A 17,852-nucleotide genomic window follows, 5' to 3' on the forward strand; every position below is an offset into this window, starting at 1 on the left:
GCTGGGTGGCATTACCTACAGGGGGCTGGGTGGCATTACCTACAAGGCGGGCTGGGTGGCATTATCTACAGAGGGCTGTGTGTGGCAACAAATTCAAATGAAATTCATCCGATTTTAAAACGGAGAGGGAAAAAAAACACGGATGCAAAGCGGGTCAAAATCGGCCGTTAAAAACGGCAACATGGCCCGGAACAGAATCGCAACTGATGCAAAACGGCTGGGAAAATGGCCGTTTTTATCGGCCGACACTCAGACCCGGTCGTGTGAATAAAGCCTACCTCTACCGCTCTGGCGGCAATGTGGCACCTACAGGGGGACTGTGTGTGGAGCTATCTACAGGGGGGCTGTGTGTGGAGCTATCTACAGGGGGGCTGTGTGTGGACCTATCTACAGGGGGGCTGTGTGTGGACCTATCTACAGGGGGGCTGTGTGTGGAGCTATCTACAGGGGGCTGTGTGTGGAGCTATCTACAGGAGTGCTGTGTCTGGCACTATGTACAGGAGGGCTGTGTGTGGACCAATCTACAGGGGGGCTATGTCTGGCGCTATGTACAGGGGGGCTGTGTGTGGAGCAATCTACAAGGGGGCTCTGGTGGATGATTTTTCCATTGACCGGTAGCAGAGTTACACAACTGGAAAAAAAAAATCCCCATCATGTTAATCTGCTACCTGTCAATTGAAAAGTCATCCACCACAGGGTCTCCCTCTTGACCTTCATTGTTCTCAGCCTTTTGGTTTGTCCTGCAGCTGCTGCCGCCGTGATGAGCAAATGTTATACCCAAGATAGGAAAAGTAACATAAAGACGATGTAACCGGATCTATAATATCTGTGATATCCAGACAGTCTAGAGATCCGCAGTGAGAATGTGCGCTTGTTATTTGCAGAAGGATCCGGCCGTGATTTGATGTGTTTATGCGAGATATCGGGCGCGGTTAGGGGCATGGCTTAAAATGTCCCTCTTTTCCGAATTCAAAAGTTGTGAGGTATGGGTTTAGGTCGGGCGAGTTTGCTGGCCAATCGAGCGCAGTGATACTGTGGTTATTAAACCAGGTATTGGTACTTCTGGCAATGTGGGCAGGTGCCAAGTCCTGCTGGAAAATGAAATCCGCATCTCCATAAAGCAGTCAGCAGAAGGGAGCATGAAGTGCTGGGAAATGTCCTGCTAGACGCTGCGCTGACTCTGGACTTGATGTAACACAGTGTCCAAAGTCCTGATTTCAGATGAAAATCTATTTTGCATTTCATTGGGAAATCTCAATCCCGGAGTCTGGAGGAAGAGCGGAGAGGCATCAATCCAAGTATCTTGCGGTCCAGTGTGAAGTTTCCGCAGTCAGTGATGGTTTGGGGGCCGTGTCATCTGCTGGTGTTGGTCACTGTGTTATATCAAGTCCAGAGTCAGCGCAGCGTCTAGCAGGACATTTCCCAGCACTTCATGCTTCCCTCTGCTGACAAGCTTTATGGAGATGCGGATTTCATTTTCCAGCAGGACTTGGCACCTGCCCGCACTGCCAAAAGTACCGATACCTGGTGTAATAACCCCAGTATCACTGCGCTTGATTGGCCAGCAAACTCGCCCGACCTAAACCCCATAGAGAATCTACCGGGTATTGTCAAGAGGAAGATGAGACACCAGACCCAACAATGCAGACGAGCTGAAGGCCGATATCAAAGCAACCTGGGCTTCCATAACACCTCAGCAGTGCCACAGGCTGATCACCTCCATGCCACACCGCATTGATAACACCTCAGCAGTGCCACAGACTGATCACCTCCATGCCACGCCGCATTGATAACACCTCAGCAGTGCCACAGGCTGATCACCTCCATGCCACATTGATAACACCTCAGCAGTGCCACAGACTGATCACCTCCATGCCACGCCGCATTGATAACACCTCAGCAGTGCCACAGGCTGATCGCCCCCATGCCACGCCGCATTGATAACACCTCAGCAGTGCCACAGGCTGATCACCTCCATGCCACGCCACATTGATAACATCTCAGCAGTGCCACAGGCTGATCACATCCATGCCACGCCGCATTGATAACACCTCAGCAGTGCCACAGGCTGATTGCCCCCATGCCACGCCGCATTGATGCAGTAATTCTATGGGGCTATTTACATGGCCGTTATCTTAACGGACCAAGTTAAGGGCTCACGACAAATAGGACTTGTCCTATTTTTGACCGTCTTCACGGATCCCTCAATAGACTTAAGTCTATGAGGGATCTGTGAAAACGGATGCAAATTTAACACACTCGTCTGAATAAAGCTTTAAAAGCATGAAAAACTGACATCAATAGTGAATAGTTCCCTTATAATGTACATTTTATTACGATCCAGGCCCTGTTTAGTTTTATATAGCGCTGTAAAACTTTTTTTTTTCATGTCGGCCTTATGACACATGCCTGCAGAACAAGTCAAGTAAGGTAATTTCAAATGGTATAAATAAGTAATTTACGCCCTATACAGAATGTTCCCGCTGCCGCAGTCACATCGCACCTGTACAAATGCACAGAAAACATCTGGCTCGTAAATCTGTCCTCTCACATTCTCCAGAGAGCTTCATTTATGTACATTAAAGATATTTGGGAACAGGATAGAGAAGTTTTGTATACGCCGCCTATTAAGCGTTCTCCAGTAAGCTCCCATCAGCTGTCTAATGCTCAATTACGTACCTGAGGCTACTTGACTGGGGTGGGGGGGGGGTCACCAATTAAAATACAAGATGTCATGGTCACATGGGCTATAATTGTAATGTACATTTGATGGCTTTGATTAAGTCAACAGTACGTACACCGCATGTCAAAAATGTTCCATTACAGAATCGTGGGTCTGGTAAATCCGGACTACAAGGTGTGACTGTTTGGTTGCAATTTGGGAATGTCTCAAAAAATTAATTAGTCTGGTTTGGATATTCTAGAAATAAAGTAAAAACATGATAATCCTACAGCATGGGCAAGAGCCCATCAGCTCCCTTATGGTATTCTGAGGGGTCGACCCTCCATCTATACAAAAATGTGCACTTCCACTGTTAATTGCATTGTAAATCTTTTTGTTGCCATCATTATACACACAGGACGTGTCATCAGTAAGGTCTAATGGGTTATTTGTGAATCATCCCATAAAAAAAATAGACCCTAGTGATTGGCTCCAAAGTCGGCTCCAAATGTGGTTGCCTTCTGCTAGACCTTTGGACCCATTATTGTGTCTGAGTCCACCGTAATATCCTTTGGTACTTTGGTGGGTCAGTCCGACACTAGCTCCCTCCTCCGCTGTTCATTTCAGTACAGGGCACAGGCTGGTGTGATGCCATGACATCATCGAACCAGCCTGAATCATGCCGCAGAACATCCAAGCTTCAGGCCTTAAAGCCTGTGCCCCTGATCTTTTAAAAACCGGGCAATGCCCCTGATCTAGAATCTAAAAACGTGGCTCCTGTTTTTGGCACAGAACTGCAATATAATCTGAAATCTCACTGTACCAGAAGTATGAGATTCGTCTGAGAGTGATATCGACATATTTTATATTAGTCGGCGTTTCCAAGTTTTTCTACCCATCCAAATATCCAGAACTATATTGTTTTATATGCAATAAAGAACATTTCTACCAACTAAATATGTCCTGTAGATCTAAACTCTTGATCTGTGGCAGCTTTGATTGACAGCCAATATGGCCGCCATTACAGCTTCTATAGGGGTCGTCACCCAGCTAAGCTGGACTATTGAACAGCAAGTCTGCCTATTCATGAAACAATCTGGATGCATGGGATGTATCCCTGTGTAAGTAGGCAGATTAACCCTTTAAAAGTCTGGAAAACTTGGGTGACTACCAATGTTAGAATGGTAATGGCGGCCATATTTGTTGTCACCTAGCTTTTAATGAAACAGATATAACTTAGAAACGGCTGAATATAATTTTTTACAATTTGACAGAAGAAGATGATGATTTAAGGGATTAGATTTACTGGTGATATTTTTGCTTAAGGGTCGAAATGCATTTTAGGTAAATTTTTTTGGTCATATTGTGCTCATCTCTGATGTATGAATAGTGAACATCAGCTCCTCCAAGGGACCCGATACAGAAGACTATGGTTTCCTGTCTGGCAAAAATACTACCTTATAGTTGTCATAATTATTGTTTGTCTGGAAGCTTTCTACGCTCTGGGAAGAATAATTAATTGATTTTCCATTTTAGAAAGAAGAAACAAGATGTGGAAAATTCTCTTGAGGATCCCAACGCCAAAACACGGAGGGTAGTATGAGTTCACCATGGAGAGAATGGAATCCACAAACAGTAATTCACAAGGAGCTACCTAGGGACTGATGAAAACAAAGTCTAAACTATTTTCTATGAATGTTTTTAGTTTTCCAAAATTGGGGAAAGCTCTAGGTTTCTTGTCCAATGATGTCTAATGATGATTTCCTTGGGAAATTGAAAAGACTGTACCATCACACAAGCCATGATCTGTTTTTTAAAATGAAGATTCAACTTTGGAGTCCCTATAATGAGTGTATTAAGGAATTGTCATTTTTGAAGTCCCCCTATTGAGAGATGATTAAAAAGGGGGGAAAAAGGATGAAATGGAGACAGAAGTCACTGTCAAACTTACTTCCTGCCAACTTTTTGGGTAATAATGACAAGCAGAGGCAAAATCTCTAATGGGGGCCCTCAAACAATCACGTGATGTGTATAATACCACCATCTTCTTATATGGCAGAGGGTTCCCTGATCCCTACTAGGCACCAGGGCTAAATTTGACTGCAACCTGTTCTCCTACAGTTACAGACCCGATGACAGGACCTGCAAGGTCCAAGGGACTCAAGTAGAACCTGGGTTGGTCCTAGATTTTTTTTTCCAGACAGCTGTGCCTAAGACTGTTGCCTCCTCTGCTTATGGTTGACAAGAATAAGGGTATGTTCACACGGCTTATTTACGGACGTAAGTCGGGCGTTTTCCGCCTAGATTTACGTCCGAAAATGCGGCTCGATAGCGTCGACAAACATCTGCCCATTCATTTGAATGGGTCTTACGATGTTCTGTTCCGACGGTCATTTTTTTTACGCCCCGCTGTCAAAAGGCGGGGCGTAAATAGACGCCCGCGTCAAAGAAGTGCCTGTCACTTCAGACGTTAAATGGAGCCGTTTTCCATTGACTCCATGGAAAAACAGCTCCATTTACGTCCGTAATTGACGCAGCGAAAAAGCGCCTCAACATGCCATGACGGCTGAAAACAGCCCCGTAATTTCAGCCGTAACGGCCGCTGCCGTGTGAACGTACCCTAAGACTTAATTGGGTTTAAATATGGGTGGTGGGGGAGCACATATTATAATTACATATATTTCGTACATGGAATACGACTGTAGATATCTAGGAATGTAAGTAATTTTGACCAATGCTTTGGGGTCATACCTTAAAGGGGTTGTCCACTACCGGACAACTGATGACCTGTCCACCGGATAGGTTATCAGTTTATGATGGGTGGGGGTCAGACCCCCAGACCCTGCACCGATCAGCTGCTCCGGTTCGGCAGCACGGCCGCTATACAATCTACAGAGCAAACTGCTTCCGGCTCCGTACATTGCATACTGTTCAATAACATCCGGTGTCCACAGTCAGCCGAAGCAGCTGATCGGTGCAGGGTCCGGGTGTTGGATAGGTCATGAGTTGTCCGGTAGTGGACAACCCCTTTAATAGATTATTCCTTACTACATTATGGATGTCTAGTGCTCTTTCAACTTAAGACCTTATGCACATGACCGTAGTGATTTTGAGGTCTGCAAAACCACGGATCCGGTGCGGTCTATTTGTCCGTAAAAAGAAAATCTTCAGTAGTGCATCCATGTGTCATCAGTATTCACGGTTCCGCAAAAGAAAAGGAAGGCTGGAATTTGTCCCAACCCTGTGAGTAGGTCACATGATCCAGAAATACGGTCAGTAAATTTATATGTCCTGAGTTTTTGCGTCCTGGAATCGTGGCCCCCACATGGATGCGTGAACATCATGGTCATGTGCATGGGGCCATTGAAATAAATAGTACGGTGTGCTATCCACAAAATTGCGGATAGCACACAAACAAAAAACCACGGTTGTGTGCATGAGGGACAACCCTTTATCTCTAAAGTGGAACGACCTTTAAAGAGGCTCTGTCACCAGATTATAAGTGCCCTATCTCCTACGTAATCTGATCAGCGCTGTAATGTACATAACAGTGGTTTTTATTTTGAGAAACGATCATTTTTGAGCAAGTTATGAGCAATTTTAGATTTATGCGAATGACTTTCTTAATGACCAACTGGGCGTGTTTTTACTTTTTACCAACTCGGCGTTGTGAAGAGAAGTGTATGACGCTGACCAATCAGTGACCAATCAGCCTCATACACTTCTCATTGTTCCAGCCCATTGTTACAGTGTGATTGTGCAGTGAAAGAAGCTGGGCTGGAACAATGAGAAGTGTATGAGGCTGATTGGTCACTGATTGGTCAGCGTCATACACTTCTCTTCACAACGCCGAGTTGGTAAAAAGTAAAAACACGCCCAGTTGGTCATTAAGAAAGTCATTCGCATAAATCTAAAATTGCTCATAACGTGGTAATGATTGTTTTTCAAAATAAAAACCACTACCGTTATCTACATTACAGCGCCAATCAGATTATGTAGGATAGGGCACTTATAATCTGGTGACAGAGCCTCTTTAAAGACTAATTAAACCTTCAGAAAACTTCTGATCAGAAGTTTTGATCGGTGTGGGTCCGAGCACTTAGACCCTCATTGATCGCTAAAACGAGTGAGCACTGAGCCGCTAGGTTTCTGACCAGCTTTTATCAGACAGCCGATGTAACGGTGTACAGACTCAATAGAAAGTCTATGGGCCCTTACACCGTTACATCGGCTTTTCAAAAAAAGCCGATCAGAAAGGTAGCGGCTCAACACTCACCCGAGCACTTCTGAATCTTCGTTTTAGCGATTGGTGGGGGTCTCATTGCTCGGAAAACCCCACTGATCTAAACTTCTGACTTGTCACTATGATATGTCAGAAGTTTTCTGAAAGTTTAGTTACCCTATAAGTTGACTTGTCTAATTGACCACACAGACTTCCAATAGAACTTACCTAAAACATATGGAGCTGATTTGAAAAGATTAAGGATTGTTTCAGCTAAAAGTAAAATATAATACAAAAACTCAACTATTAATGGTGCTCTGAGGCCAAATATGTTCTTGCCCTTACAAGGAGCGTTATTTGATACAATGGGATGGAGAGACGGAGCTAGCTGGGGTGTTTTACTTGTAAGTTGTTGCCATCTTTCAAACTCAACGGGCCATAATTTATTTCCTTGGTACTGTAAAGGACCTCTTCCCTATTAGGAAAACAAATACTGATTTTCCTCATACGGCAGGCGACATGGCAAATGTTTTATCGAAGATTTAATCTCACTGTACTTACTGCCAAAGCAAAAACATATGACATTTGGACGATGTTAAAAAATTCTGCTTCCAGCTCTAAACTTTAGAGACGTTATGGGCACAGGGATGAATATATGTTAATGTGATAATATGTTAATATGACTGAACAGGTTGCATCACCTGTCCCTGCTGAATCGGCGCCACTGATGTCCTGGATAATTTTTACGGGTTGTATTCCCTTTTCCAGATTTGTAGCCCAAACCCTAGTTTTTTTATGGGGCAGAGCGCTCTTCGGACTACCAGGGATATTAGACCTTAAAAACACCAGACCACCAGGGATAGTAACATCTGGGAGTATAATTTAGACCTTGTTTTGTATTTTTACTTGGGCAGTGTATGGCGCTGTTAAGTTGGCACGGTATGGCGGTTTTATTTGGGCATTACATGGTGCTGTGATTTGGTGATTGTATTTTGGTATTATTTGAGCACTGTATGGTAGCATTTTTTATTTAGGCATTGTATAGAACTGATAATTAGGAGCCGTATGGTAAATTATTTTGACAGTGCACAGTACTTTTATTTAGATAACCTTATATCGTATGTTATTTGGCCAACATATGGCACTGTTAATTAGGCACCATACTGATTGGCACTAGTAATTTGTTACTCATTTGCATGGTTATTTGTTCTCTGTATTACTTGGGATTATACGGTATGAGATAGAGGGGTTGTCAACAAAAGATCCCACACACGACAGCATCTAACCTAAGGCTGTTCAAACCTCTACTTATCGGCCTAGCTGGAAATTATAAACATTGCCATGTTGCACATCCGAAGGATAGCAACTCAGAGTCATAGTATATGTCTGCCATTCAAACAATAAGGGCACAGAGAGAATTTCAAGCTCCTAAATAAGAATATAAAATAGCTGTATATAGATATGATCTCCTAGCATTGGCTGAAGAATGCCAACATTGTAAAGCAACCGGCTCCAGCAGGAGCTCTCCCCCAACTGCTTAGTCTGCTAAAGGAGACTAGGCATGCTTAGCCACGCCCTATGCTGTAGCTCCACCCCCTCAACCATCTGCCAGCCTCAGATGGCAGGGATCAGCAGGAAATTAATAGTTGTGTTCTCTACGAGTCTGTTTCAGGAGTAGTCAGTTCTAGGTTTCGTGTTACTTTAACAAGTTTCTTAGGGATCAGGGGGTTGGTGCAGTGGAAAAACAAATGGGGCATCGAACCACTGATTGAGTATATTGTGAAAAGTTAGTTCAATCAAGTTTTTATTTATTCAAATAAATATAATTTAATATATAAATGGGAGGCACGCGTCAAAAATAAAATATTAGAAGCGCTTATTTGTACTTTGCAGGAAATAAAAAATCTGGGCTGTACTTGGTTTCCTAAATTCAGTAGAGGAACCAGAACACCTCCTAGATCCTGTGCCCAGAAAACGTGTTTCCTACTCTCACGGAGATTACTTAAACGGCTGATTTAATCAAGGGAGTTCCCCGCATGAAATGCGATTTAATATTGTAAACAGGCGCTAATGTCCCAGCAGTGAAAGCACAGTCATATTACTGAACAATGAATGCAAATCACTTTCACATTTAAAGGACCACTCCACCTACAATACAGTCTGATTCATATCAAAGAGAAATGTCTAGAGCCTTATCTTAAAAGACTAAGTGCACACTTGTTGCTTCAATGCATCTAAAAGGAAAAGATTAAGAGACATTGCAAATAGCCTTGATTAAGAATATTAGAGGTTTTTAGACAAGAAATCGATAAGGATAGATAGATAAGGCTAGATAGATAAGGCTAGATAGGTAAGGCTAGATAGGTAAGGCTAGATAGGTAAGGCTAGATAGGTAAGGCTAGATAGGTAAGGCTAGATAGGTAAGGCTAGATAGGTAAGGCTAGATAGGTAAGGCTAGATAGGTAAGGCTAGATAGGTAAGGCTAGATAGGTAAGGCTAGATAGGTAAGGCTAGATAGGTAAGGCTAGATAGGTAAGGCTAGATAGGTAAGGCTAGATAGGTAAGGCTAGATAGGTAAGGCTAGATAGGTAAGGCTAGATAGGTAAGGCTAGATAGGTAAGGCTAGATAGGTAAGGCTAGATAGGTAAGGCTAGATAGGTAAGGCTAGATAGGTAAGGCTAGATAGGTAAGGCTAGATAGGTAAGGCTAGATAGGTAAGGCTAGATAGGTAAGGCTAGATAGGTAAGGCTAGATAGGTAAGGCTAGATAGGTAAGGCTAGATAGGTAAGGCTAGATAGGTAAGGCTAGATAGGTAAGGCTAGATAGGTAAGGCTAGATAGGTAAGGCTAGATAGGTAAGGCTAGATAGGTAAGGCTAGATAGGTAAGGCTAGATAGGTAAGGCTAGATAGGTAAGGCTAGATAGGTAAGGCTAGATAGGTAAGGCTAGATAGGTAAGGCTAGATAGGTAAGGCTAGATAGGTAAGGCTAGATAGGTAAGGCTAGATAGGTAAGGCTAGATAGGTAAGGCTAGATAGGTAAGGCTAGATAGGTAAGGCTAGATAGGTAAGGCTAGATAGGTAAGGCTAGATAGGTAAGGCTAGATAGGTAAGGCTAGATAGGTAAGGCTAGATAGGTAAGGCTAGATAGGTAAGGCTAGATAGGTAAGGCTAGATAGGTAAGGCTAGATAGGTAAGGCTAGATAGGTAAGGCTAGATAGGTAAGGCTAGATAGGTAAGGCTAGATAGGTAAGGCTAGATAGGTAAGGCTAGATAGGTAAGGCTAGATAGGTAAGGCTAGATAGGTAAGGCTAGATAGGTAAGGCTAGATAGGTAAGGCTAGATAGGTAAGGCTAGATAGGTAAGGATAGATAGGTAAGGATAGATAGGTAAGGATAGATAGGTAAGGATAGATAGGTAAGGATAGATAGATAGATAGATAGATAGATAGATAGATAGATAGATAGATAGATTCACATTTTTGTCATCTATTATTATTGTTTGTTTTAAATTTATTATTATTATTATTATTATTATATTATTATTGTGACTGTATTTAAAGGGATCCTGTCATCAACATCTTATCTGTTAAACTCACCTGACCCCTCAATGGCCGCAGCTGTCCAGAGTTCATTCCTGCTCTCTTCTTTCCTGAAGTCCTCCTCTGTCGGTAAATATAGTCGTTTAAACTTTTCCCGCCTTTTATGGTAATTATTTTTCCCTCTGGGATTCAGCTTCTTAACCACGCCCACTGCCACCACCTGTCCGGCCCTGACTGGCTAAGGAGCTGTCAATCAAAAAGAAGGAGGTGGAGTCCACTCTGAGACGCTGGAGGAATGAAAACCTGACTCTTTTCAGATGAAGATTTGACTCTTTTCTGCTCATTTGCATACGGCGTGGGAACACTGAAAAACTGAATACTAAAGTTACAGAGCTTACTTAGAACATATTTATAGCTTAGATGATAATGATTTTTCACCCACTTTCACCAGGTATTGCTGGCTTTATAGCTAAAATGCTGGTGACAGGTTCCCTTTAAGTGAATGGATTGCTGAGAAATCTGCTTATAAAGCTAAACCTGAATATGAGGAGCAGTGAGGGATCCGGACAGGGGGGACTACTTTGTGGCTGGGCAGGGAATGTGGACACCAGGATGAATAATATCCCCACTATTTAATGAATGGAGAGCAGGACTCTATCCTTATATGGAAGAGTTTTCTAGTAACCAAGTAGCAAATAAACATTGGAATTTGTCGGAGCTCTTTTTTTCTATTCAAAAGCTTCACACTTAAAAAAAATAATTGTGATTAATAACCTATTATTTTAATCAATGGACTGCTGTTTATTTTCAATGCTGATTACTAACCATGGAAATGTTGTAATAATAATAATAATAATAATAATAATAACAATAACAACATTTCTACTACTAATAATAATACTACTATAATATTACATACATTGTTATTATTTTTATTAGATCCTGTTCACACAGTGTTTTTGTAGGTGGAAAAAAAAATCTGGCTCAGATTTCCTTCAGGAATTTTGAGGCAGATTTTGAACTTCCTATGCTTTTTTTCCCCCGCATTTTTCACTGCGTTTTTCAGCCACAGCCATTGAAGCCAATGCAAGGACCGCTGGCAAGAACTGCAGCGAAAAACGCTCGGAAAGCAGTACCGCAGGTTTTTTCTGCCTCCCATTGATTCAATGGGAGGTCAGAAGCGAAAAACACGGCAAGAAAAGACATGTCGCAAAGTCGCCCGGGGAAACAAACCGCCACTGCCTCGCATTGAAATCAATAACGGAGTGATTTCAACTGTTTTTTAGCGCTGATTCCAACATGGTTTCCGTGTCAAAATCAGCACCAAAAAACTCTGTGTGAACTGACCCTTAGAATTGTTCTTAGTATTTTTTATTATCATGACTTTTATTATTATTATTATTATTATTACTAGTATTAATATTATTTTTGTAGTTATTTATTAATTTTCTCTATCATAACGTATTTTTCATTTCATTATTACCAACATTTGTATTCAAAATCACAGGACATTTTAAGCCCCGCTCTGTTCTGCACAAGAACACCCCAAATCACATAGATTTGACCCTTTTAATGCAAAGTGGCATAAGCCCCTCCTTTTGTGGTCCAGATGACTGGACAGTTCTATGAAAATCGGGACTATTTGCATAACTAATAATGGAGGTTTTTATTCTGGTTGCCATGGATGTGTCCAGGGACAGGTGTATATATATATCTACACTTTTTTCTCTAATGTATACTATATGTACTGCTGTATTAATGTATTAATAGACTAGATTATAAGTGCAGTTAGCATGCAGAAATACAATAACAATAGATATAATATGTCCCTGACTGTTGCCATGGCAACCAAAATCAAAACATTTGGCCTCTTGTGACTGAACTCCTGGCAACCAATCCTTGTGCAGCTTTATTTTCTGCGGAGCAGTTTAAGAAATGAAAGCTAAGCTCTGATTGGATGCTATTAGCAACAAGGCCATTGTTTCCTTTTAAACAGGAAGTAGTTTTCTTATAAAGTTTACTGCTCTGTCACCACATTATAAGTGCTCTATCTCCTACATAAGGAGATCGGCGCTATAATGTAGGTGACAGCAGTGCATTTTAAAAAAAACCAATCTGTTTTCACCACTTTATTAGCGATTTTAGATTTATGCTAATGAGTTGCTTAATTCCCAAGTGGGTGTATTTTTACTTTAGACCAAGTGGGCGTTGTACAGAGGAGTGTATGACGCTGACCAATCAGTGACCAATCAGCGTCATGCACTCCTCTCCATTCATTTACTCAGCGCATAGGGATCCTTTTAGATCCTGATGTGCTGTCTTATACTAACACATTAACAATACTGAAGTGTTTAGACAGTGAATAGGCATTCCCCGGGATGTCTATTCACAATGTCTGCACTTCGTTACTGTTTCTGTGGTAGTTACAGCAGAGGAAGCGTGATCTCGCCAGATTACGCAGTAAATGACAGGTAACAGCGAGATCACGCTTCTTCTGTTGTAACTACCACAGAAACAGTAACGAAGTGCAGACATTGTGAATAGACATCCCGGGGAATGTCTATTCACTGTCTAAACACTTCAGTATTGTTAATGTGTTAGTATAAGGCTATGTTCACACGGAGTATTTTGGGGGAGGAATATCTGCCTCAAAATTCCGTTTGGAACTTTGAGGCAGATATTCCTCTCCCTGCACGCCGATTTTCGCGGCAATTATCACGCCGTTTTTCGCCCGCGGCCATTGAGCACCGCGGGCATAAAACAGCGAGATATACGCTTTCTCCTGCCTCCCATTGAAGTCAATGGGAGGTCGGAGGCGGAAGCGCCCGAAGATAGGGCATGTCGCTTCTTTTTCCCGCGAGGCAGTTTTACTGCTCGCGGGAAAAAGACGCCGACGCCTCCCATTTAAATCAATGGGAGGCGTTCTCGGGCCGTTTCTGCCGAGTTTTGCGACGCGGTTTCCGCGTCAAAAAACTCTGCAAAATACCCCGTGTGAACATAGCCTAAGACAGCACATCAGGATCTAGCAGGATCCCTATGCGCTGAGTAAATGAATGGAGAGGAGTGCATGACGCTGATTGGTCACTGATTGGTCAGCGTCATACACTCCCCTGTACAACGCCCACTTGGTCTAAAGTAAAAATACGCCCACTTGGTTATTAAGCAACTCATTAGCATAAATCTAAAATCGCTAATAAAGTGGTGAAAACAGATCATTTTATTAAATAAAAAGCACTGCTGTCACCTACATTACGGCGCCGATCTCCTTATGTAGGAGGCAGGGCACTTATAATGTGGTGACAGAGCCTCTTTAATTTACGCCTTTGGCTTCCCATAGAAACAGATGCGTTCTGCATATATGTTGGGAAATGCTCTGGACGTATACTCCAAATGTATGACCCCCAACATATGCTCAGAGTGTGTCATACAGTTACATACATTGGCCGTTGGAATTAATTTATACATTTCTAGGAGGAATAACAGAGGACTAGCACAATGCAGAGTTTTATCAAAATATATTCCAAAACTGTTATTTCATGGGGAATATAATTACTAAAACATATGTCAGGAGGGGTGACAGGGCGTTTTTAATGAGAGGTCCTTTTTAATGAGAGGCATATGTATGTAGTATGCAACCGGAGACACCCTTTAAACATGCCCGCCAAATGTAAGCCCCGAACGGAATATAAAATACTGGCCTTGTTGCCAATAGCAACCAATCTGAGCTCTGCTTTCATTTCTTAAATTGCTCTGGATAGATGAAAGCTGCACTGTGATTGGTTGCTTAGGGCAACAAGCCCAGTTTTTCTGTTAGGGTCCTTTTACACGGGCCAATGATCAGGCAAACGAGCGTCCACATGAATGCTCATTCCCGATCAATGCCCTGTGTAAACAGGGCAACGATCAGCCAATCAACGGCTAGATGCTCACTCATCGTTGATCTGCTTGTTTAAGCAGCCAATAAAAAAATAAAAAAAACACTAGCCAGCAGCACATCTCTCTGTGTAAAGATAATGGAAATGTATAGTAATGATCGCTCATCCATACCGATCATTGATCCTTGTGAAAGAAGCAAACGAGCGCCAATCAGCGAAGCTGTCTTGTTGTTCTGCTCTCTGTTTTGATGGCCCATAACGGGCCATGTAAAAGGACCATTAGACAGTTTTGATAAATCAGGCCCATTATGTTAATATTGTTTTTTGTCACATTTACTACTAGCAAATCTGCCTTGTAATAATAAGGACTTGACGACTACGCTTTGAAATAAGAACCTATTATAACAAAAGGAACGTAATCATTCTCCTCAGTTCTCTAGGTGACTTCTGCATTTCATGTTGTTCCTCAAGCATCTGGAATACCCTAAGGCCACGGACATTCCTTAAATATCTGAGGAATAGGCCTGATTGGCTCCAACCCCCTCAATCTCGACTTCCACCGTTAACATAAAGATTTCAAAACCTTCTGTAACAAATGCATTTAAAAAGAGGTTGTGGACCTTTTGCCCAAAAACTATATAAAAAAAAAAGTCTTATCTACTTAATGCTACAATGCTCTTCCTGTCCTCGCCAGGCTTGTCTATTCACTAGGCCTCAGTGACGTTATATCCATAGTGACGTAATGTCACGTCGGCGTGCCAGCTAATTGTTACTAGCCACAGTGTTTGTAGTAACAATTTGATGACGCGGTCACGTGACTTTACGTAACCATCGACGCATTGCCACAATTGTACTTGCCAACTTTCGAGAAGCCACATAGGGGGGGGGGGGATTTGATAAGACTGGCATTTCATACGCCAGTCTTAATAAATTAGACTAATTTTACTCCAACCTTCCTTATATTAAGAGGGGAATGCCTCAAAGTCTTTATTCACTAGAGTGTCTTCGATTTGGGTACACAAAAAAACGGGCTGTTTTTCATGCATATGACTGTCCGTATTGCATTAGTATGATTTTCTTTTTTTACACTGCATTTCTTTAGCAACCGATACGTAAAAAAAACGGACAGCACACGGATGCCATTTGTGTGCTGTCCGTTTATTTGACGCATCTATAGACTTCAATTGGCGAGTCTAATCCACAAAAATGGACCACAATAGGATATGCGGTAAGTTTCACACAAAGGACATATGCTCCACGTATGTGTTAATAGCCCCATTTAATTGCATTGGTCAGTGTGCGTTCAGTTCTTTAAACGGACAGCACATGGACGTGATATGTGAATACGCTCATGTGAATAAGGCCTTAATAAATTAGGTATATATCAGGCCCGTCAAAAAGTGGAATCTACAGTATCTACCAGAGAGCTAGCGGAGAAAAGTTAATAAATTCGGCCCCATAGCGCTTCGTGCAAAATTGTCACCTTATGTCCCACCCATTTATATCGAACAAACCCACAAACTATGACTTTTAAATCAATCACAAATAGTACCTATGACCCACTTTGTCACACCTAAAAATGACAGACCCCCTAAACCTACACCGTACATGCCACTACATATTATATATATATATATATATATATATATATATATATATAACTATTACATAGAATGTCCTGTTTATTGTAAATAAAGTTTATTTAAACCACCACTCTATAGACCTCAGGTGATAGAAAGATATTGGTCTTGTTGAGCAACCAATCAAAGGCCCTGTTTGATTTTTTTCCTGTGCAGTTTAGAAAATGAAAGTTGAATTCTGATTGGTTGCTATGGGCCACAGCACAACCAGTGAGTTTTGATACTTGGAGGTCTACGGAAGGCTTGTTTCAATAAACTTTATTTACAATACACTACTCTTAAAGGGAAACTCAACTTTTGTATAATGTATTTACAACATTCCACAAATAATTTTCCAAGAATATTTTAGCAAATACTCTCCTTCACCAATACCGCTTCTTAGATTCTGTTCACATAATATTTTTCATCTATTTTTCGTGTATTCGCTGTGAAACCTCCTGCCGCACGTATCCATAGGGCCTCATTGACCCAACAAATGCCAAAAGAGTAGCCTTGTTTTTAACTGTATGGGATAGCATAGCTGTCTACACTTTTCAACACAGTGGTATACATCGTATAATACCCCCAAGATATTCCTACGACCAAAGCCTCCAATGCCGTATTAATGGTATTGTATTTAATTATTATGTTTTATTCGCTGTCCAGACAAGAAACCAAGTTTTTTGTTGTTAACCTGTAAATGAGAGCAGTGGATTGTGGGAGCTCAGCTGACTGTCACATGATTCCATGGAAACTTTAGCTGTGACTGGAGTAGAAAACTACAAACTGCTCAAAATCAATATAAGAAAAGGAAGGTATTTTATTTACTACATTTACTAAACTGTAATTAAGAAAAGTCGTAATCCCTTGTTCTCCTCTGTCATTTTTTTTTTCATAGCGTAATTTCCCTCAGACATTTATGGCACAGGAATCCACACCTACCTAGAAAACGGAGGTCTCCTAACCCCTGTCCCGTTTAGGGAGGCGGCATGTGGGCAGAAACAGCCGAGCAAAATCAGGGTGACATTTACTGTAAGGGTTTGCACACAGTGTTTTCAGCCGTTTTTCGGGCCGTAAACGTCCCAAAAAACGGCTGAAAAATCAGAAGCAGAACGCCTACAAACATCTGCCCATTGATTTCAATAGGAAATACGGCGTTCCGTTGGGCCGTTTTTTACAACGGCAGCGTAAAAAAACGCCCGCGAAAAAGAAGTGCATGTCACTTCTTGAGGCGTTTTTGGAGGCGTTCTTCACGTACTCTAAAGAAAAACAGCTCGAAAACGGCCGTAAAAAAAAAATCCGCGAAAAACGAGAGTTGCTAAAAAACCGGCTGAAAATCAAGAGCTGTTTTCCCTTGAAAACAGCTCAGTTTTTTCAGATGTTTTTGATTTTGTGTGTGCACATACCCTAACTATAATCAAACTTTCCCAAGCTCCTTAATAGTAAATATATTTTTCCAATAAGGAGTCTGGGAAAGCTTTGCGACAGCCCCTGTTAGAGCTGCAATGGCCGCCATATTGGTCGTCACTAAGCGTAATCAGCTTTATTTCTGGGACAGCTGGATGGTGACAACCAATATGGCCGCCATTGCAGCTTTTATTGTGCTGGCCAGGATAGATCTAGTGGAAAATGACAGTTCTTCTATAATGTCTCTTATTGTTGACGGATACACGACGTACTTGATCGGACTACTATTGTTATTAGTCTCATTATTTGATGGGATTGCACAAAAAGGTACAGTAAATGAAGTAACAAATTAAAATACAATTCGGTCTTGCAATAATTCTGCCAGCTTGAGTTTGGCATAAGAAATTGTACATGTAACAATCGAGAGTGCAGAAGTAGCGGACGCACCTGGTGCCTGGCAGTGCCCAAAGACCCTCTACCACATGACACCAGCATAAATGGCACATGGAAGGTGGGGGCCCTGCTACAA

At 41.9% G+C, this 17,852-nt stretch overlaps 1 protein-coding gene across 5 annotated transcripts in view; it reads right to left on the reverse strand.

Annotated features, from left to right (window-relative positions):
* The window catches only part of CALD1 (caldesmon 1), a 133,823-nt gene that overhangs the window by 112,820 nt on the left and 3,151 nt on the right, over positions 1-17,852 (reverse strand). Inside the window, exon 1 of one of the 5 annotated variants that reach the window (XM_075856007.1) lies at positions 10,480-10,554. The exons of the other annotated variants lie outside the window; for them this stretch is intronic. The gene's annotated coding sequence lies outside the window, so the exon portion shown is untranslated. Of the gene's footprint in view, positions 1-10,479; positions 10,555-17,852 lie in introns of those variants that run through there. 5 annotated transcript variants of the gene reach the window in all.

Source organism: Rhinoderma darwinii, chromosome 3, assembly GCF_050947455.1.
Source record: "Rhinoderma darwinii isolate aRhiDar2 chromosome 3, aRhiDar2.hap1, whole genome shotgun sequence".
NCBI classification, from domain to species: Eukaryota; Metazoa; Chordata; class Amphibia; order Anura; family Rhinodermatidae; genus Rhinoderma; species Rhinoderma darwinii.